Below are 22,363 nucleotides of genomic sequence, written 5' to 3'. Positions count from 1 at the left end.
CCAGTGTGAACTCGCTGGTGTGCCAGCAGGTGGGATGACCGAGTGAATCGCTTCCCACACACGGAGCAGGTGAACGGCCTCTCCCCAGTGTGAACTCGCTGGTGTTTGAGCAGATTGGATGACAGAGTGAATCCTTTCCCACACTCCGAGCAGGTGAACGGCCTCTCCCCGGTGTGAACTCGCTGGTGTGCCAGCAGGTTGGATGAAACAGTGAATCCCTTCCCACACACGGAGCAGATGAACGGCCTCTCTCCAGTGTGAACTCGCTGGTGACTCAGCAGGCTGGATGACACAGTGAATCCCTTCCCGCACTCAGAGCAGGTGAACGGCCTCTCCCCAGTGTGAACTCGCTGGTGTGCCAGCAGGTCGGATGACTGAATGAATCCTTTCCCACATTCAGAGCAGGTGAACGGCCTCTCCCCAGTGTGAACAAGCTGGTGTTTCACCAGGCTGGATGACTGAGTGAATGGCTTCCCACACACGGGGCAGGTGAACGGCTTCTCCCCACTGTGAATGTGTTGATGAATTTGCAGCGCAGACGGGTAGCTGAATCCCTTCCCACAGTCCCCACATTTCCACGGTTTCTCCATGGTGCGGGTGTGCTTTCGTCTCTCCAGGTTGGATGATCAGTTGAAGCCTCCTCCACACACAACACGTTTACAGTTTCTCCCCGCTGTGAATGGTTCGAGGGTTTTTCAGGCTGTGTAACTGGTTAAAGCTCTTTCCACAATCAGTGCACTGAAACACTCTCACTCGGGTGTGTGTGTGTCTCAGTGCTTTTTCAGTCACATTGATGTTTGTAATCTTTCCCCACAGACAGAATAAACAAACATTTCTCCTTCACATTCAAAGGCCGATGATATTCAAGTCCTGCTGAATCGAGTGACTCTATCTGATCATGACGTGATGTTTAGTTTGAGTTTCCCTTCTTCAAATCCTCCCCTTCTAACACCCTGCAAAAGGAGTTTACAAAAGTCATCACTAAGTACAGGATCGAAATTCAGAAGAGACAATTCTAGTTTCTATGGAACATTCTTTCCTTCTGCTGTGTGGCTTTAAGTATTGACTTAATAAAAATAATAAAGAGGGAGAAGATAGATTGAGGGTAAACTGACAAGGAACATAAATACAGTCAGAGCTTCTACAGATATATAAAAAGGAAGAGATAGCAAAAATAAACATTGGTCCCTGAGAGAATTAAACGGGGAAATGGCAGAGACTTTAAACAAATATTTTGTGTGGTCTTCACGGTGGAAGACACTAAAAGCATCCCAATAATAATAGATAATCAAGGGGTCACAGGGAGCGAGAAACTTAAAACAATCACTATCACTAGAGAAAAAGTACGAGACAAACTATTGGGACTAAAGGTGGACGTCCCCTGGACCTGATGACCTGCATCCTGGGGTCTTAAAAGAAGTGGCTGCAGAGAAAGTGGATGGATTGGTTGTTATCTACCAAAATTCCCTGGATTCTGGCAAGGTCCCAGTGAATTGGAAAACCTCAAATGCAACACCTCTATTCAACAAGGGAGGGAGAGAGAGAGAAAGCAGGAAACTATAGAGCAGTTAGCTGAACATCTATCATTGGGAAAATGCTGGAGTTCATTATTGAGGAAATAGTTGCAGGACATTTAGAAAACCATAATAGTCAAGCAGAGACAGCATGGTTTTATGAAAGGGAAATCAGGTTTGACAAATTTGCTGGAGTTCTTTGAGGATGTAACGAGCAGGGTGGATGAAGAGGAACCAGTAGCAGTTGTGTATTTGGATTTCCAGAAGGCATTCGGTAAGGTTCCAGATAAAAGGTTACTGCACAATATAAGAGCTCACAGGGTTGGGGGTAATATATTAGCATAGATGTAGGATTGGCTAACGAACAGAAAACACAGAGTCGGGATAAATGGGTCATTTTCAGGTTGGCAAACTGTAACTAGTGGGGTGCCACAGGGATCAGTGCTGGGGCCTCAACTATTTACAATCTATATTAATGACTTGGATGAAGGGACGGAGTGCACTGCAGCCAAATATGCTGTTGATACAAAGATAGGTGGGAAAGCAAGTTGTGAGAAGGACACAAAGAATCTGCAAAGGGTTATGGACAGGCTCAGTGAGTGGGTAAAAAATTGGCAGATGGAGTATAATGTGGGAAAATGTGAGGTTATGCACTTTGGTAGGAAGAATAAAAAAGCAAATTATTATTTAAATGGAGACTACAAAATGCTGCGGTACAGAGGGATCTGGGGGTCCTTGTGCATGAAACACAAAAAGTTAGCATGCAGGTACAGCAAGTAATCAGGAAGGCAAATGCAATGTTGGCCTTTATTGAAGGGGAATGGAGTATAAAAGTAGAGAAGTCTTGCTACAACTGTACAGGGTGTTCGTGAGACCACACCTGGAGTACTGCATACAGTTTTGGTCTCCTTATTTAAGGAGGGATATACTTGCATTGGAGACAGTTCAGAGAAGGTTCACGAGGTTGATTCCTGAGATGAAGGGGTTGTCTTATGAAGTAAGCTTGAGCAGGTTGGGCCTGTACTCATTGGAGTTTCGAAGAATGAGAGGTGATCTTATTGAAACGTGTAAGATTCTGAGGGGGCTTGACAGGGTAGATGCAGAGAGGATGTTTCCCCTCGTGGAGGAATCTAGAACTCGGGTGCATAGTTTCAGAATAAGGGATCGCCCATTTAAAACGGAGATGCGGAGGAATTTCTTCTCTGAGGGTCGTGAATCTTTGGAATTCTGTACCCCAGAGAGCTGTGGAGGCTGAGTCAGTCAATATATTTAAAGGGGAGATAGACAGATTTTTGAATTACAGGGGAGTCAAGAGTTATGGGGAGCAGGCAGGAAAGTGGAGTTGAAGTCAAGATCAGATTAGCCATGATTTTATTGAATGGCAGAGCAGGCTCGAGGGATCCAATGGCCTCCTCCTGCTCCTATTTCTTATTGTTAATCTGTGAACCTTGACCTGAACCTTCCAAAATGTTACTGATTTTGAGGAATAGAAAAATATCTAAGCATTGATAAATGCATCATCCAACATCTCCAACTGAGCTAACCTGCTCTAACTATGTCAGTATTTGTGTCAGCTGTGACTCAGTGGGTAATACACTTGCCTCTGGGTCACAAGGTTGTGGGTTGATGTCGCACTCCAGAGACATGAACACAAAAATCTCAGCTGATGCTCCAGTGCAGTGCTGAGGGACTGCTGTACTGTCGGAGGTGCTGTCTTTTGGATAAGATGTTAAACCGAGGCACCGTCTGCTCCCTCAGGTGGACGTAAAAGGTCCCATTGCACTATTTCAAGCAGAACAGGGGAGTTATCCCCGATGTCCTGGCCAATATTTTCCCTTATCAGTAAAGCAGATTATCTGGTCATTATCACATTGTAAATTGGTTGCTGCGTTTCCTACATTACGATAGTGACTACACTTCAAAAAGAACTTAATTGACTGTAAAGTGCTTTGGGGCATCTGGTGGTGGTGAAAGGTGCAAAATAAATGCAAGTCTTTTTATTTTCTATGTGTCTTTTATTCCTCTCCCTTCTCCCATTGTGCCTCCTTTTGTCTGCTGTCACTTCCCCACCTCCTCTTCACCACCCAACTTTACAGTTCATTTCTTGTGTACATGGTCTCTCTCTCTCTCTCCTTTCCCTCACTCTGTCGCTTCCTAGAAGCTGTCCATCTGCCATATCTCCCAGTTCTGATCAAATGCTCTCCCTGACCCATCACCATTTCTCCTTCCTTTATAGACAACAACAAATTTCATTTATATAACACCTTTAAGAACATAAGAGTTATGAGCAGGAGTAGGCCATACGGCCCCTCGAGCCTGCTCCACCATTCAATAACATCATGGCTGATCATCAACCTCAACTCCACTTTCCCGCCCGATCTCCATATCCCTCGATTCCCCAAACACCAAAAATGTATCTATCTCAGCCGTGAAATAACTCTGTAAAATTGCCCCTGGTGCTTCACAGGAGCATTATCAGATAGAATTTGACTCCGAGGGTCAAAGATGCACATTTTAAAGAGGGTTAAAAAGGAAAAGAGTGGCTCAAGTAAATGTTGGTCCCCTGGAGGATGAGACTGGGGAATTAATAATGGAGAACAGGGAAATGGCAGAGACGTTGAACAAATATTTTGTATCAATCTTCACGGTGGAAGACACTAAAAACATCCCAATAGTGGATAATCAAGGGGCTATAGGTAGGGAGGAATTTAATACAATCACTATCAGTAATGAAGTGGCACTAGGTAAAATAATGGGACTAAAGGCGGACAAGTCCCCTGGACCTGATGGCTTGCATCCCAGGGTCTTAAGAGAAATGGCTGCAGAGATATTGGATGCATTGGTTGTAATCTCACAAAAATCCCTGGATTCTGGTGCGGTCCCAGCAGATTGGAAAGCCGCAAATGTAACGCCCCTATTCAAAAAAGGAGGCAGACAAAAAGCAGGAAACTATAGACCAGTTACCCTAACATCTGTCGTTGGGAAAATGTTGGAGTCCATTATTAAGGAAGCAGCAATGGGACATTTGGAAAAGCATGATTCAATCAAGCAGAGTCAGCATGGTTTTATGAAAGGGAAATCAGGTTTGACAAATTCACTGGAGTACTTTGAGGATGTAATGAGCAGGGTGGATAAGGGGCAACCAGTGGATGTGGTGTATTTGGATTTCCAGAAGGCATTCGATAAGGTGCCACATAAGAGGTGACTGCACAAGATAAAAGCTCACTGGGTTGGGGTCAATATATTAGCATGGATAGAGGATTGGCGAACTAACAGAAAACAGAGAGTCGGGATAAATGGGTCATTTTCCAGTTGACAAACAATGACTAGTGGGGTGCCGCAGGGATCGGTGCTGGGTCCTCAACTATTTACAATTTATATTAATGACTTGGATGAATGGACAGATTGTAATGTAGCCAAGTTTGCTAATGATACAAAGATGGGTGGGAAAGCAAATTGTGAGGAGGACACAAAAAATCTGCAAAGGCTCAGTGAGTGGGCAACAATTTGGCAGATGGAGTATAATGTGGGAAATTGTGAGATTATCCACTTTGGCAGAAATAATAGAAAAGCAAATTATAATTCAAATGGAGAACAATTGCAAAGTGCTGCAGTACAGAGAGACCTGGGGGTCCTTGTGCATGAAACACAAAAAGTTAGTATGTAGGTACAGCAAGTAATCAGGAAGGCAAATGGAATGCTGGCCTTTATTACAAAAGAGGTTTTGAGTATAAAAGCAGAGAAGTCCTGCTACAACTGTACAGGGTATTGGTGAGGTCACACCTGGAGTACTGTGTACAGTTTTAGTCTCCTTATTTAAGGAGGGATATACTTGCATTGGAGGCTGTCAGAGAAGGTTCATTAGGTTGATTCCGGATCTGAGGGGGTTGTCTTCTGAAGATAGGTTGAATAGGTTGGGCCTATACTCATTGGAGTTCAGAAGAATGAGAGGTGATCTTATTGAAACATATAAGATAATGAGGGGGCTCGATAAGATGGATGCAGAGAGGATATTTGCACTCATAGGGGAAACTAAAACTCGAGGACATAGTCTTCGAATAAGGGACCGCCCATTTAGAACAGAGATGAGGAGAAATTTCTTCTCTCAGAGGGTTGTAAATCTGTGCAATTCTCTGCCCCAGAGAGCTGTAGAGGCTGTGTCATTGAATATATTTAAGGTGGAGATAGACAGATTTTTGAACAATAAGGGAGTAAAGGGTTATGGGGAGCGGACAGAGAAGTGGAGCTGAATCCATGATCAGATCAGCCATGATCTTATGGAATGGCGGAGCAGACTCGAGGGGCCAAATGGCCGACTCCTGCTCCTATTTCTTCTGTTGTTTGGGTCTTAAAGGAGGAGGGAGAGAATTCTGGAGCTAAGGGCCGAGGCAGCTGAAGGCATGGCCACCAATGGTGGTGTGATTAAAACCAGGAATGTGAGGCCAGAGATCCTGGAGGGTTGGAGGGCTGGAGGAGGTTACAGAGGTAGGGAGGGGCGAGGGCACAGAGGGATTTGAAAACAAGGATGAGAATTTTAAAATTGAGCTTCGTGCCCAGTCATCATTTCTCCTTCCTTTACAGACGCTCCCTGACCACTCTCCATTTCTCCTTCCTTTACAGACGCTCCCTGACCACTCTCCATTTCTCCTTCCTTTACAGACGCTCCCTGACCACTCTCCATTTCTCCTTCCTTTACAGACACTCCCTGACCACTCTCCATTTCTCCTTCCTTTACAGACGCTCCCTGACCACTCTCCATTTCTGCTCCATTTTTTGAAATATTTAAAGATTTTAATCTTTGAAGGTGGCAGGACAGGTTAACAAAGCTGTTGATAAAGCGTAAAGGATCCTGGCTTTATAAATCGAGGCACAGAGTACTAAAGCCGGGAAGTTATGCTAAAGCTATATAAAACACTAGCTCGACCCCAGCTGGAGGATTGGGTCCAATTCTGGGCACACTTCAGGAAGGACACAAAGGCTTTGGAGAGGGGACAGAAGACATTTACTGGAATGGTGCCAGGGATGAGGAACTTCATTTATGTGGAGACTGGACAAGCTGGGATTGTTCTCCTTGGGGCGGAGAAGGCTCAGACGAGATTTGATAGAGGTGTTAAAAATCATGAAGATGAGATAGAATAAATCGAGAAACTGTTTCTAACACTGATAACCAGAGGGCACAGATTTGAGGCGATTGGCAAAAACCGAGGTCACATGAGGAAAACCATTTTCCCACAAGGAGTGGTTAGGGTTTGGAATGCACTGCCTGACGGAGCGGTGGAGACAGAGTCAATAGTAGCCTTCAAAAGTGAACTGGACAAAGACTTGAAGCAGAATGATATTGCAGGAATTTGGGGAAAGAGCGGGGGAAGTGGGATAACCGGATTGCTCCCCGAAAGTATCGGCACAGACTCGATGGGCCAAATGGCCCCCTTCTGTGCTGCAATATTCTGTGATTCTAGAATTCTTTACAGGCGCTCCCTGCTCAGTCACCATTGCTCCTTCATTTACAGACGCTCCCTGGTCCATTACTGTTTCTCGTTGATTTACAGACGCTCCGAGAGTTTGACGCAGACACAGCGCATGCACTGACCGCTCCTTCGGGCTGGAGCGGACCCAGGACCCGGCAGGCAGGGGGAGAATGTTCCCCGGTTTATATCCCCCCCGCCCCGGTGTGGGGAGAATGTTCCCCGGTTTATATACCCCGCCCCCTGGTGTGGGGAGAATGTTCCCCGGTTTATATCCCCCGCCCCCTGGTGTGGGGAGAATGTTCCCCGGTTTATATCCCCCGCCCCCCAGTGTGGGGAGAATGTTTCCCGGTTTATATCCCCCCCCCCGGAGTGGGGAGAATGTTTCCCGGTTTATATCTCCCCCCCCCCCCCACAGCGGTGTGGGGACAATGTTCCCAGTTTATATCCACCCTCCCCCCGGTGTGGGGAGAATGTTCCCCGGTTTATATCCCCTTCCCCCGGTGTGGGGAGAATGTTCCCCGGTTTATATCCCCCCCCCCCCCCCCGGTGTGGAGAGAATGTTCCCCGGTTTATATCCCCCCGCCCCGGTGTGGGGAGAATGTTCCCCGGTTTATATCCGCCCCCCCCCCGGTGTGGGGAGAATGTTCCCCGGTTTATATCCCCCCCCTTTCCCGGTGTGGGGAGAATGTTCCCCGCTTTATATCCCACCCCCCCGGTGTGGGGAGAATGTTCCCCGGTTTATATCCCCTCTCCCCGGTGTGGGGAGAATGTTCCCCGCTTGATATCCCCCCCCCGGTGTGGGGAGAATGTTCCCCGGTTTATATCCCCTCCCCCCGGTGTGGGGAGAATGTTCCCCGGTTTATATCCCCCCCCCCCGGTGTGGGGAGAATGTTCCCCGGTTTATATCCCCTCCCCCCGGTGTGGGGAGAATGTTCCCCGGTTTATATCCCCTCCCCCCGGTGTGGGGAGAATGTTCCCCGGTTTATATCCCCTCCCCCCGGTGTGGGGAGAATGTTCCCCGGTTTATATCCCCTCCCCCCGGTGTGGGGAGAATGTTCCCCGCTTTATATCCCACTCCCCCGGTGTGGGGAGAATGTTCCCCGGTTTATATCCCACTCCCCCGGTGTGGGGAGAATGTTCCCCGGTTTATATCCCCTCTCCCCGGTGTGGGGAGAATGTTCCCCGCTTGATATCCCCCCCCCGGTGTGGGGAGAATGTTCCCCGGTTTATATCCTCCCCCCTGGTGTGGGGAGAATGTTCCCCGGTTTATATCCACCCTCCCCCCGGTGTGGGGAGAATGTTCCCCGGTTTATATCCCCCCCGCCCCGGTGTGGGGAGAATGTTCCCCGGTTTGTATCTCCCCCGGTGTGGGGAGAATGTTCCCCGCTTGATATCCCCCCCCCCCTGGTGTGGGGAGAATGTTTCCCGGTTTATATCCTCCCCCTGGTGTGGGGAGAATGTTCCCCGGTTTATATCCCCCCCGCCCCGGTGTGGGGAGAATGTTCCCCGGTTTATATCCCCCCCGCCCCGGTGTGGGGAGAATGTTCCCCGGTTTATATCCCCCCCGCCCCGGTGTGGGGAGAATGTTCCCCGGTTTGTATCTCCCCCGGTGTGGGGAGAATGTTCCCCGGTTTATATCTGGGCCCGGGGCCTGCACATGCTCAGCTCACACTGCCCGGGTGATTGACGGCAGCTCCCCACCAATAGGAAGAGTGGGGCGGGGCTGGAGGACCGAATGGGTGGTTGGTCCTCCAACCAATTGGAGTGTGTGAGGCAGGCTGTAACTAGTGGGGTGCAGCAAGGATCAGTGCTGGGGCCTCAGCTATTTACAATCTATATTAATGACCTAGATAAAGGGACCCAGTGTAATATTTACTGACGATACAAAGCTCGGTGAGACAGTAAGCTGTGAGCAGAACACAAGAGTGCAAAGATAGATAGATAGACGATGTGAATGGGCAGTAAGGTGGCAGATTGAGTATAATGTCGGGAAATGTGAGGTTATTCACTTTGGTAGGAAGAATAGAAAAACAGAATATCTTTTAAATGGTGAGAAACTTTAAATGTTGGTGTTGAGAGAGATTTGGGTGTCCTTATGCAAGAAACACAGAAAGCGAACATGCAGGTACAGCAAGCAGTAAGGGGGTGGAGTATAAGAGTAAGGATCTATTGCTACAATTGTACAGGGCCTTGGTGAGACCACACCTGGAGTACTGGGCAGTTTCAGTCTCCTTATCTAAGGAAAGATATACTTGCCTTGGAGATGGTGCAACGGAGGTTCACAAGATTGATTCCTGGGATGAGAGAGCTGTCTTACGATGAGAGATTGTGTAGAATGGACCTATACTCTCTGGAGTTTAGAAGAATGAGAGGGGTTCTCTTTGAAACAGACAAGATTCTGAAGGGTATTGACAGGGGAGATGCTGAGAGTTCGATTCCCCCGGGCAGGAGTGACTAGAACTCGGGGGCTCAAGATAAGGGGGAGGCCATTTAAGACAGAGATGGGAAATTTCTTCACTCAGAGGGTTGTGAATCTTTGGAATTCTCTGCCCCAGAGGGCTGTGGATGCTCAGTCTATTCAAGGCTGAGATAGATAGATTTTTGGACTCTCGGGGAATCAAGAGATATGGAGATCAGGTGGGAAAGTGGAGTTGAGGGCGATGATCTTATTGAATGGTGGAGCAGGCTCGAGGGGCCGTATGACCTACTCCTGCTCCGATCTCTGATATTCTAATATTGACATCGAAGGGGCTCTAGATTTATTAGTCCCACCCTTTATCTTAAGGGAACATACTTGCTCTGAACCCTCACTATCTCCTCCTTTAATGCCTCCCACTGCTCTGACACTAATTTACCTTCAAGTAGCTGTTTCCAGTCCACTTTGATTAAATCACATCTCTGCTTAGTAAAATTAATTTTACCCCAATTGTGAACTTTTATTCCTGGTCCATCTTTGTCCTTTTCCATAACTACCCTAAATCTAACTGAATTATGATCACCAGCACCAAAATGCTCTCCCACTGATACCCCTTCCACCTGCCCAAGCTTCATTCATTAAACCTAAGTCCAGAACCACCCCCTCTCTTGTTGGGCTTGCTACGTAATGGCTAAAAAAAGTTCTTCTGAATGCATTTTAAGAATTCTGCTCCTTCTATATCTTTCATACTAATTCTATCCCAGTTAATATTTGGGTCGTTGAAATCCCCGACTATTACTGCCCTATTATTTTGCATGTAGCAGAAATGTGCTGACATATTTGCTCTTCTGTCTCCCTCTGACTGGTTGGGGGTCTATAGTACATCCCCAGCAGTGTGATTGCCCCTTTTTTGTTCTTCACTTCTCCCATGTGGCCTCATTTGATGATCCTTCGAACATATCATCCCTCCCCACAGCTGGAATTGTTTCTTTAATCAATACTGCGACGCGCTCTCCTTTTTTTATCCCCGTCTCTATCTCGTCTTAAAACCCTGTAACCAGGAATGTTGAGCTGCCATTCCTGCAGTTCTTTTAGCCGTGTTTCACTAATAGTTACAATATCATACCCCCACATGTCTGTCTGTGCCCTCAGCTTATCTGCCTGAATCCCTAGACTCCTTGCATTGGCATTGAAGTATTTCTAGATTGATTCCTGTGATGAGAGGACTGTCTTATGATGAGAGTTTGTGTAGAATGGGCCTATACTCTCTGGAGTTTAGACGAATGAGAGGTGATCTCATTGAAACACACTGGCACTGACATTTAGCGCTGCCAAACTCCCTTATTGTCTATTTTCTAGCCTTTGTTTCCTCTGCCTTCCAAACAATAGCCATACTGTCCTCTCTCTCTATCCATACTGTGCCCTCTCTCTCTATCCATACTGTGCCCTCTCTCTCTATCCATACTGTGCCCTCTCTCTCTATCCATACTGTGCCCTCTCTCTCTATCCATACCGTGCCCTCTCTCTCTATCCAGTGAGGATATTGTCCGGTCCTGTTGAGGTGCAACCTGTCCGGCTTGTACTGGTCCCACCTCCCCCAGAAACGCTCCCAATGCCTCAGGAATCTAAAGCCCTCCCTCCTGCACCAAACTCCAGCCATGCATTCATCTGCTCTATCCTCTTATTTCTGTACTCACCAGCACATGGCACCGGGAGTAATCCGGACATTACTACCTTTGAGGTCCTATTTTTTAATCTCTTTCCTAGCTCCCTAAAATCTGCCTGCAGGATCTCATCCCTCTTTCTGCCAATGTCATTGGACCCGATGTGGACCACAACCTCTGGATGTTCATCCTCCCCCCTCAACAATGTCCTGCAGCCGCTCAGTGACATCCTTGACCCTGGCACCAGGGAGGCAACATACCATCCTGGAATCATGTCTGTGCCTGCAGAAGCACTTGTTTGTTCCCCTAACTATCAAATCCACCACCACTATTGCTCTTCCACTTTTCTTCCTCCCCGCCCTGTGCAGCTGAGCCACCCACGGTGTCGTGGACATGGCTCTGGCTGCACTCCCCAGAGAAACCATCAGTATCCAGAACTGAAAACCGGTTAGCGAGCGAGATGCACTCAGGGGACTCCTGTCCTACTCTTGCCCCATAACGCTGAAAATGTTTTCAACTCATGTTTATCTCTTTCGAAAGTTACAAGTAAATCTGCTTCCAGCACCCGAACAGGCAGTGTGTTCCAGGCCAGAACATCTCGCTGCTTCATTAGTCCCCTCATGTAGCATCTGGTTCATTTGTCAATCACATTCAATCTGTGCCTCTGGTCACTGAACTTTCTGACACTGAAAATTGTTTCTCCTTATTAAGAGGATTGGCGGGCTGGAGGAGGTTACAGAGATAGGGAGGGGTGAGGCCTTGGAGGGATTTGAACAAGAGGATGAGAATTTTAAAGCCTGAAGCCACCAGCCGTCTCCCCCAGTGCAGAATGTGACTCACTGCTAACAGAAAGGATTTTTGTTTACTTACAAAAGATGCATAATGAAGGGAAATCAATCTCTGTATCTTTAACTAACAGCGACATGAGGGAAATGAATCACCTTTAAACACCTGGTCCACTTGGCACTGAAGTGTCTGAAACTCATTATAGGAACTCCAGGGAAACGAAATACTGACAAATGTTAAACTGTTTTGCTGACAAAAGAAATCTCGATTTAACTTTAAAAGATGAATCGTTTAACAGGGGTTCACACAGACTCACCTGATAGGCTGACTCAGGATCCATCCCTCAAGCACCGCGATTGGTTGCAGAACATGCTGCTCCCTGGGCCCTCCGGCTTCTGACCTCTCTTCCTGTTGGTTCCCAGGACAATCAATCACCACTCGCCAACATTACACTGCCACATTAAGTTGAGGGGCTCAGAGGAAGAAATAAAATGGGGTCGTGAATCTGATATAAGAAATAAAATTAGAGAAGCATAATTAAATTTATAAACAAAACTATTTAAAGTCAAATCAAATGAATTGTTGCATTTAATACATCCTTCTGGGCCAAGTGGGAAACAAGTGATGTGTGGGCTGTGCAGAGTGTCTGTGCCCGGTTACACAGCGTTTCCCTGGCTCCCCGCTCCAAGTGCACATGTTTCAGCTCACATCCAACTGACTGGATAAACCTCGCCCGTCTAAACCCCATCACACAAATAGCAGCATTTGATGTTTAGTTCTGCTCAACCTTTATAAACATTGGTTAGGCCTCAGCTGACACATTGTGCTCAATTCTGGGCACCACACTTTCAGAAGGGTATCTGCACCTTAGAGAGGGACCAGAAGAGATTTACTGGAATGGTACGAAGGAGGAGGGACTTCAGTTATGTGGAGATACTGGAGAAGCTGCGGTAATTCTCCTTGGAACAGAAAAGGTTAAGGAGATTTGATAGAGCGTTCAAAATCATGAACGGTTTTAATAGATTAAATAAGGAGAAACACTTTCCAGTGGCAGAACAGTCAGTAACCAGAGGACACAGAGTTCAGGTGATTGGCAAAAGAAGCAGAGGCGACATGAGGTACCATTGTATAAGCAGCGAGTTGTTGCAATCTGGAATGCACTGCCTGATAGGGCGGTGGAAGCAGATTCAACAGTGGCTTTCAAAAGTGAACTGGATAAATACTAAAGGGACAATATTTGCAGAGCTATGGGGAAAGAGCAGGGGAGTGGAACTAACTGGATAGCTCTACCATAGAGCCAGCACAGGCACGATGGGCCGAATGGTCTCCTGCGCTTTCATTCTATGAAAATGGCGGATGATCTTATCCAGAATGCTGTGACCACATATCCCCAGAAAACCAAGACCGCCTATTTCCACCTGTGTAATATCGGCCGTCTCCATCCCTGCCTCAGCTCACCCTCTGCTGAAACCCTCGTCCATTCCTCGGTTACCTCTAGACTTGACTATTCCAACACACTCCTGGCTGGACTCCCACATTCTACCCCACGTAATCTTCACCTAATCCAAAACTCGGCTGCCCGTGTCCTAACTCGCACCAAGTCTCGTTCACCCATCACCCCCTGTGCTCGCTGACCTACATTGGCTCCCGGTTAAGCAACGCTTCGATTTCAAAATTATCATCCTTGTTTACAAACCCCTCCATGGCCTCGCCCCTCCCTATCTCTGTAATCTCCACCAGCCCCACAACCCCCAGAGATGTCTGCTCTCCTCTAATTCTGCCTCCTGAGCATCCCTGATTATAATCGCCCAACCATTGGTGGCCTTGTCTTCTGTTGCCGAGGCCCCAAGCTCTGAACTCCCTCCCTAAACCTCTGTGCCTCCTCCCTGAAAGCACTGACTCTGGCTTTGTTCAGTTCTGCACTCACTGGTTAACATACGATATCGGATCAGCAGTAGGCCATGCGGCCCCTCGAACCTGCTCTGCCATTTAATACGATCGTGGCTGATCCGATCATGGACTCAGGTCCCTTCCCTGCCCGCTCCCCATAACACCTTATCGTTTGAGAAAGTGTCTATTTTTGTCTTAAATTTATACAATGTCCCAGCTTCCACTGCTCTCTGAGGCAGTGAATTGCACACATCCACAACCCTCAGAAGAAATTTCTCCTCATCTCAGTTTTAAATGGAGGCCCCTTATTCTAAGATTATGCGCTCTAGTTCTACTCTCCCCCATCAGTGAAACATCCTCTCTGCATCCACCTTGTCACGCCCCCTCATAATCTTATATATTTCGATAAGATCACTTTTCTATCTTCTGAATTCCAATGAGTAGAGGCCCAACATATTCAACCTTTCCTCATAAGTCAACCCCCTCATCTCCAGAATCAACTTTGTGAACCTTTTCTGAACTGCTTCCAAAGCAAGTATATCCTTTCGTAAATACAGAAACAAAAACTGTTCGCAGTATTCCAAGTGTGACCTCACCAATACCCTGTACAACTGCAGCAAGACTTCCCAGCTTTTATACTCCATCCCCTTTGTAATAAAGGCCAAGATTCCATTGACCTTCCTGATCACTTGCTGTACCTGCATACTGATCTTTTGTGTTTCATGCACAAGTCCCCCCAGGTCCCGCTGTACAGTAGCACTTGGTAATCTTTCTCCATTTAAATAATAACTTCTTCTGTGATTTTTTTTCTGCCAAAGTGCATGACCTCATACTTTCCAACATTATACTCCATCTGCCAAATTTTTGCCAACTCATGTCGCCTGTCAATGTCGTTTTGCAGATTTTGTGTGTCCTCCTCACACATTGCATTTCCTCCCATCTTTGTATCATCAGCAACTTGGTCCCTTCTTCCAAGTTGTTAGTATAGATTGTAAATAGTTGGGGTCCCAGCACTGATCCCTGCGGGAACCCACTAGTTACTGATTGCCAAACTGAGAATGAACCATTTATCCCGACTCAATATTTCCTTATAAGTCAACCCTCTCATCTCCGGAATCAACCTCATGAACCTTCTCTCAACTGCCACTCCTTTCCTCCCCTGAAGATGCTGAATCTGTCTGGTTTCAGTTCTGCACTCACTGGTTCCCCTCGCTCCCCGCCCCTTCAGGTGCTGTCTCGGGCTGGAATCAGTTCGACGGTCACTGGTTCCCCTCTCATCCCTTCAACATGCCAACACTGGCTGTTTCCAGTTCTACACTCACTGGTTCCCCTCCCCTGAAGGTGCTGACTCTGGCTGGGTTCAGTTCTACACTCACTGGTTCCCCTCCCCTGAAGGTGCTGACTCTGCCTGGGATCAGTTCTACATTCACTGGTTCCCCTCCATCTCCTCATCTGATGGTGCTGACTCTGCCTGGGTTCAGTGGTCTACTCAGTGGTTCCCCTCCCTCCCATCTGCCCTGTCCCTTAAAGCGCTAACTCTGGCTGTGTTCAATTCCACACTCACTGTTTCCCCTCCCTCTCCTCTCCAGCAGGCAAAGTTTAGGGAGCTAGGAGAGAGATTAAAAAGCAGGACCTCAAAGGTAGTAATCTCCGGATTCCTCCCAATGTCACGAGCTAGTGAGTACAGAAACAGGAGGATAGAGCAGATGAATGCCTGGCTGGAGAGATGGTGCAGGCGGGAGGGCGTTAGTTTCCTGAGGCACTGAGACCACTTCTGGGGGAGGTGGGACATGGACAAACCAGACGGGTTGCACCTCAACAGAGTCGGGACCAATAACCTCGCGGGGGGTTTGCTAGTGCTGTTGGGGAGGGGTTAAACTAGCTTGGCAGGGGGATGGGAACCTGAAAATAGAGTCAGTAGGAAGGGGAGTAAAGCTGGAATTAGAAAGCAAAAAGAAAGAAAGTGAGTTTGAAGGAGAGAGGAAACAAGCAGGAAAAAAGTGTAAAAAAACAAGGCACTTTGTCTAAATGCACGAAGCATTTGTAACAAAATAAATGAGTTGACGGCACAAAGATACAAATGGGTATGATCTGATAGGCATTACAGAGACGTGGTTGCAAGGTGAGCAATTGGTGAATTAAATATTCAGCGGTACTGGACAATCCGGAAGGACAGACAGAAAAGAAAAGGAGGTGGAGTAGCTCTATTGATAAAGGATGGAATCACTGCAATAGGAAGAAACGATATTGGCTCAAATGATCAGGATGTTGAAACAGTTTGGGTGGAGATAAGGAACAATAAGCGGAAAAAGTCACTGGTGGGTGTAGTCGATAGGCCCCCTAACAAGAGCTACTCTGTTGGTCAGCGCATAAACCAGGAAATAGTGGGGGCTTGTAAAAAGGGAACAGCAATAATCATGGGTGATTTTAACCTCCATATTGATTGGACAAACCAAATTGGTCAGGGTAGCCTTGAGGAGGAGTTCATAGAGTGCATAAGGGATGGGTTCCTTCAGCAGTATGTAATGGAACCAACCAGGGGGCAGGCCATCTTAGATCTGGTCCTGTGTAATGAGACAGGATTAATTAACAATCTCCAAGTAAAGGATCCCTTGGAATGAGTGATCATAGCATGATCTGAATTTGAAATTCAGATGGTGGGTGAGAAAGTTGGATCTCTAACCAGCGTACTAATCTTAAATAAAGGAGACTATGTAGGTATGAGGGCAGAGCTGGGTAAAGTGGACTGGGAAAATAGATTAAAGTGTAGGACGGTTGATGAACAGTGGTGTACATTTAAGGAGATATTGCATAACTCTCAAGAAAAATATATTCCAGTGAGGAGGAAAGGGTGTAAAAGAAAAGATAGCATCCGTGGCTAACTAAAGAAATAAAGGACGGTATCCAATTAAAAACAAGGGCATACAAAGTGGTCAAAACTAGTGGGAGGACAGAAGACTGGGAAGCTTTTAAAAGCCAGCAGAGAATGACTGAAAAAAATGATTAAGAAAGGGAAGATAGACTATGAAAGTAAACTAGCACAAAATATAAAAACAGATAGCAAGAGTTTCTATAGGTATATAAAATGGAAAAGAGTGGCTAAAGTAAATGTTGGTCCCTTAGAGGACGAGACCGCGGAATTAGTAATGGGGAACATGGAGATGGCAGAAACTCTGAACAAATATTTTCTATCAGTCTTTATGGTCGAGGACACTAACAATATCCCAACAGTGGACAGTCAAGGAGCAACAGAGGGGAGGAACTTAACACAATCACTAAGAAGGTGGTACTCAGTAAGATAATGTGACTAAAGGTGGATAAATCCCCTGGAGCTGATGGCTTGCATCCTCGGGTCTTAAGAGAAGTCGCAGCAGGGATAGTGGATGCATTGGTTGTAATTTACCAAAATTCCCTGGATTCTGGGGAGGCCCCAGCGATTGGAAAACTGCAAATGTAACGTCCTTATTTAAAAAAGGAGGCAGAAAAATAGCAGGAAACTATAGACCAGTTAGCCTCACTTCTGTGGTTGGGAAAATGTTGGAGTCCATTATTAAAGAAGCAGTAGCAGGATATTTGGAAAAGCAAAATTCGGTCAGGCAGAGTCAGCATGGATTTATGAAGGGGAAGGCATGTTTGACAAATTTGCTGGAATTCTTTGAGGATGTAACAAACAGGGTGGATAAAGGGGAACCAGTGATTGTGGTGTATTTGTACTTCCAGAAGGCATTTGACAAGGTGCCACGTAAAAGGTTACTGCACAAGATAAAAGTTCACAGGGTTGGGGGTAATATATCAGCAAGGATAGAGGATTGGCTAACTAACAGAAAACAGAGAGTCGGATAAATGGTGCATTCTCTGGTTGGCAACCAGTAACTAGTGGGGTGCTGCAGGGCTCAGTGCTGGGACCCCAACTATTTACATTCTATATTAAAGGACTTGGAAGAAGGGACTGAATGTCATGTTGCCAAGTTTGCTGCCGATACAAAGATGGGAGGAAAAGCAATGTGTGAGGACACATAAAATCTGCAAAAGGACATAGATAGGCTAAGTGAATGGGAAAAAATTTGGCAGATGGAGTCTAATATTAGAAAGTGTGAGGTCATGCACTTTGACAGAAAAAAAATCAAAGAGCAAGTTATTATTTAAATTGAGAAAGATTGCAAAGTGCTGCAGTACAGCGGGACCTGGGGGTACTTGTGCATGAAACACAAAAGGATAGTATGCAGGTACAGCAAGTGATCAGGAAGGCGAACGGAATCTTGGCCTTCCTGATCCATCTTTATGAAAGGATATACTTGCTTTGGAAGCAGTTCAGAGAAGGTTTTGGGGATGAGGGGGATGACTTATGAGGAAAGGTTGAGTAGTTTGGGCCTCTATCCATTGGAATTCAGAAGAATGAGAGGTGATCTTATCGAAACGTATAAGATTATGAGGGGGCGGGACAAGGTGGATGCAGAGAGGATGTTTCCACTGATGGGGGAGACTCGAACTAGAGGGCATAATCTTAGAATAAAGGGCCACCCATTTAAAACTGAGATGAGGAGGAATGTCTTCTCTCAAAGGGTTGTAAATCTGTGGAATTTGCTGCCTCAGAGAGCTGTGGAAGTTGGGTCATAGAAACATAGAAAATAGTTGCAGGAGTGGACCATTCGGTGTTTTTGTGACTGGAAGGCTGTTTCCAGTGGGGTCCTGCAGGGCTCAGTGCTGGGTCCCTTGTTTTTTGTGGCATATATCAATGACTTGGACTTCAATGTTGGGGGTATGATTAAGAAGTTTGAAGGTGACACTAAAATAGGCTGTGTGGTTGAGAATTAAGTAGAAAACTGCACACTGCAGGAAACTATAAATGTACTGGTCAGGTGGGCAGTAAAGTGGCAAATGGAATTTAATCCAGATAAGTGTGAGGTAATACATTTCGGGAGGTCTAACAAGGCAAGGGAATATACATTAAATGCTACAACACTGAAAATTGTAGAGGAACAAAGGGACCTTGGAGTGTAGGTCCACAGATCCCTGAAAGTGGCAGGCCAGGTAGATAAGGTGGTTAAGAAGGCATATGGAATACTTGCCTTTATTAGTCAAGGCATGGAATACAAGAGCTCGGAGGTTATGCTTGAACTGGTTAGGCCGCAATTGGAATACTGTGTGCAGTTCTGGTCACCACATTACAGGAAAGATGTGATTGTACTGAAAAGGGTACAGAGGAGATTTACAAGAATGTTGCCTGGACTGGAGAATTTTGGCTGTGAGGAAAGATTGGAGATGCAGAGTCAATTTTCTTTGGATCAGAGGACACTGAGGGGAGACCTGATGAAAGTGTATTAAATTATGAGGGGCCTGGATAGAGTGGATAGGAAGGACCTGTTTCCCTTGGCAGAGGGATCAACAACAAGGGGGCACAGATTTAAAGTAATTGGTTCAGAGGAGATACGAAGGGAATTTTCTTCACCCAGAGGTTTGTGGGGGTCTGGAACTCACTGCCTGAAAGGGTGGTAGAGGCAGAAACACTCAGCACATTTGAAAAATACTCGGATGTGCACTTCAAGTGTCATCACCGACAGGGCTACGGACCGAGAGCTGGAGAGTGGGATTAGGCTGGATAGCTGTTTGTCGGCCGGCACGGACACGGTGGGCTGAAATGGTCTCCTGCCATGCTGTAAATTTCTATGATTTCATGATTAATGACCTAGATGAAGGGACCGAGTGTAATGTATCCAAATTTGTTTAGGATACAAAACTAGGTGGGACAGTAAGCTGTGAGAACACAAGAGTCTGCAAGATATACATAGATAGACTATGTGAGTGGGCAGATGGTGTATAATGTAGGGAAATGTGAGGTTATTCACTTTGGTAGGAACAACAGAAGAACAGAGTATCTTTTAAATTATGAGAAACTTTTAAACATCGGTGTTCAGAGAGATTTGGGATGTCCTTGTGCAAGACACACAGAAAGTGAGCATGCAGGTATGCAAGCAATAAGGAAGGGAAATGGTTTGTCCTTTATTGCAAGGGTTTGGAGTATAAGAGTAAGGAGGTCTTGCTACAATTGCACAGGGCCTTGGTGAGACCACACCTGGAGTATTGGGCACAGTTTTGTTTTCTTATCTAAGGACGGAAACACTTGCCTTGGAGATGGTGCAACAAAGGTTCACAAGATTCCTGGGATGAGAGGGCTGTCTTATGATGAGATAGTGTGTAGAATGGGCCTATACACGCTCGAATTTATAATAATGAGAGGTGATCTCATTGAAGCATACAAGGTTCTGAAGGGGACTGACAGGTTGATTCCCCTGGCTGGACTGTCAAGAACTAGGGGCACAGTCTCAGGATAAGGGGTAGGCCATTTAAGACAGAGATGAAGAGGAATTTCTTCACTCAGAGGGTTGTGAATCTTTGGCATTCTCTCCCCCAGAGGGCTGTGGATGCTCAGTCCATTCAAGGTTGAGATAGATAGATTTTTGTATATTAAGGGAATCAAGGGATATGGAGATCAGGCGGGAAAGTGGCGTTGAGGGCGATGATCAGCCATGATCTTATTGAATGGCCGTGCAGGCTCGAGGGGCATTATGGCCTCCTCCTGCCGCTATTTCTTATGTTGATATCCAGGGGACTCTAGATTTATTAGTCCCACCCTTTTTCTTTAAGGTAACATACTTCCTCTGAACCCTCATTATCTCTTCATTGAATGCCTCCCACTGCTCTGAGACTGATTTAACTTCAACAAAAGAACATAAGATTTCAGAGCAGGAGTAAGCCATTCGGCCCCTCGAGCCTGCTCTGCCATTCAATGAGGTCATGGCTGATCTTCTACCTCAACTTCACTTTCCTGCACTATTCCATATCCCTTGATTACCTTAATTTACAAAAATCTATCGATCTCTGTCTTAAATATGCTCAAAGACAGAGCCTCCACAGCCCTCTGGGGTAGAGAATTACAAAGATTAATGAGTGAATAAGTTTCTGCTCATCTCAGTCCTAAATGGCCAACCCCTTATTTTGAGACTGTGACCCCTGGTTCTAGACTCCTCAGCCAGAGGAAACATCCTCCCTGCATCTATCCTGTCACGCCTTGTAAGAATTTTGTCTGTTTCAATGAGATCATCTCTCATTCTTCTAAACTCTAGAAAATACATGCCTAGTCTACTCAATCTCTCCTCATAGGACAATCCTCCCATCCCAGGAATTCAGTTTGGTGAACCTTCGTTGCCATCCTTAACAGCAAGTACATCCTTCCTTAGGTAAGCAGCCAAAACTGTACACAATACTCCAGCAGCAGTCTCACCAGGACCCTATATAATTGCAGTAAGACGTCTTTACTCTTGTACTCAAATCCTCTTGTAATAAAGGCCAACATACCATTTGCTTTCTTCGTTGCTTGCTGTACCTACATATTAACTTTCAGTGATACGTGTACAAGGACACCAAGGTCCCTCTGAACACCAACGTTTCCCAATCTCTCACCAACTCATATAGCTGCTTCCAGTCCACTTTGGCTAAATCACATCTCAGCTTAGTAAAATTGGCACTTCCCCAATTGAGAACTTTTATTCCTGGTCTGTCTTTGTCCTTTTCCATAACTACCCTAAATCAAACTGAATTATGATCACTAGCACCAAAATGCTGTCCCATCGATACCCCTTCCACTTACCCAGCTTCAGTCCCCAATACTAAGTCCAGAACTTCCCCCTCTCTTTTTGGGCTTGCTGCGTACTGGCTAAAAAGTTCTGCTGGTTGCTGACCCCTCTGTGAAGGGAAATAGATCCTTCCTCTCCACTCTATCTCGGCCGCTCATAATTTTATACACCTCATTAAGATCTCCCCTCAGCCTCCTTTGTTCCAAAGAGGGTTGGTGGGCTGGAGGAGGTTACAGAGATAGGGAAGGGTGAGACCCTGGAGAGATTTGAACAAGAGAATGCGTATTTTAAAGGCTGATAACACCAGCCATCTCGCCCAGCACAGAATGTAACTCACTAACAACAGGAAGGATGTTACTTTAAATACTACGAATGCATAATGCGGGGAAATCAATCTCTGTCCCTTTAACTAACAGCGTCATGGAAAGAGGAAAATGAATGACATTTAAACACCTGATTAACTTGGCACTGAAGTGTCTGAAACTCATAATAGGAGCTCCAGGAAAACAAAAAACTGAGCAATGTTACATTGTTTTGTTAACAAAAGAAATCTTGATTTAACTTTTAAAAGATAAATTGTTTAACAGGGATTCACACAGACTCACCCGACAGGCCGACTCAGGATCCACCCCTCAAGCACCGCGATTGGTTGCAGAACTCGCTGCTCCCTGGGCACTCCGGCCTCTGACCTCCCTTCCTGTTGGTTCCCAGGGCAATCAATCACTACTCGCCAACATTACACTGCCAGATTAAGTTGAGGGGCTTGGAGGAAGAAATAAAACAAGACCGTGAACCTGAGTGAAGAAATAAAATTAGAGAAGCATGATGAAATAAACAAGGATAGACAATATAAACTGAAGGGTACAATCCGAAAGGCGGTGCATGAACAGTGAGACCTGCGGGTATATGTGGACAAATCACTGAAGGTGACAGGACAGGTTGGGAAAGCAGTTAAAAAAGCTTACAGGTTGCTGGGAATCACAGAGTACAA

General features: G+C 46.1%; 1 long non-coding RNA gene across 1 annotated transcript; it reads right to left on the bottom strand.

Annotated features, from left to right (window-relative positions):
- Positions 1-474: 474 nt before the first annotated feature.
- On the bottom strand, positions 475-22,158 carry LOC139235322 (uncharacterized). The gene is made up of 3 exons (XR_011588456.1): positions 21,978-22,158; positions 12,165-12,353; positions 475-953 (listed from the first exon to the last, which is right to left on the bottom strand). It is a non-coding gene; the product is annotated as an uncharacterized lncRNA (long non-coding RNA).
- Positions 22,159-22,363: the final 205 nt, after the last annotated feature.

This window comes from Pristiophorus japonicus, chromosome 23 (assembly GCF_044704955.1).
Source record: "Pristiophorus japonicus isolate sPriJap1 chromosome 23, sPriJap1.hap1, whole genome shotgun sequence".
NCBI classification, from domain to species: Eukaryota; Metazoa; Chordata; class Chondrichthyes; family Pristiophoridae; genus Pristiophorus; species Pristiophorus japonicus.
Note: the sequence above shows the minus strand (reverse complement) of the source record. Positions and strands in the feature narration are given on the sequence as shown.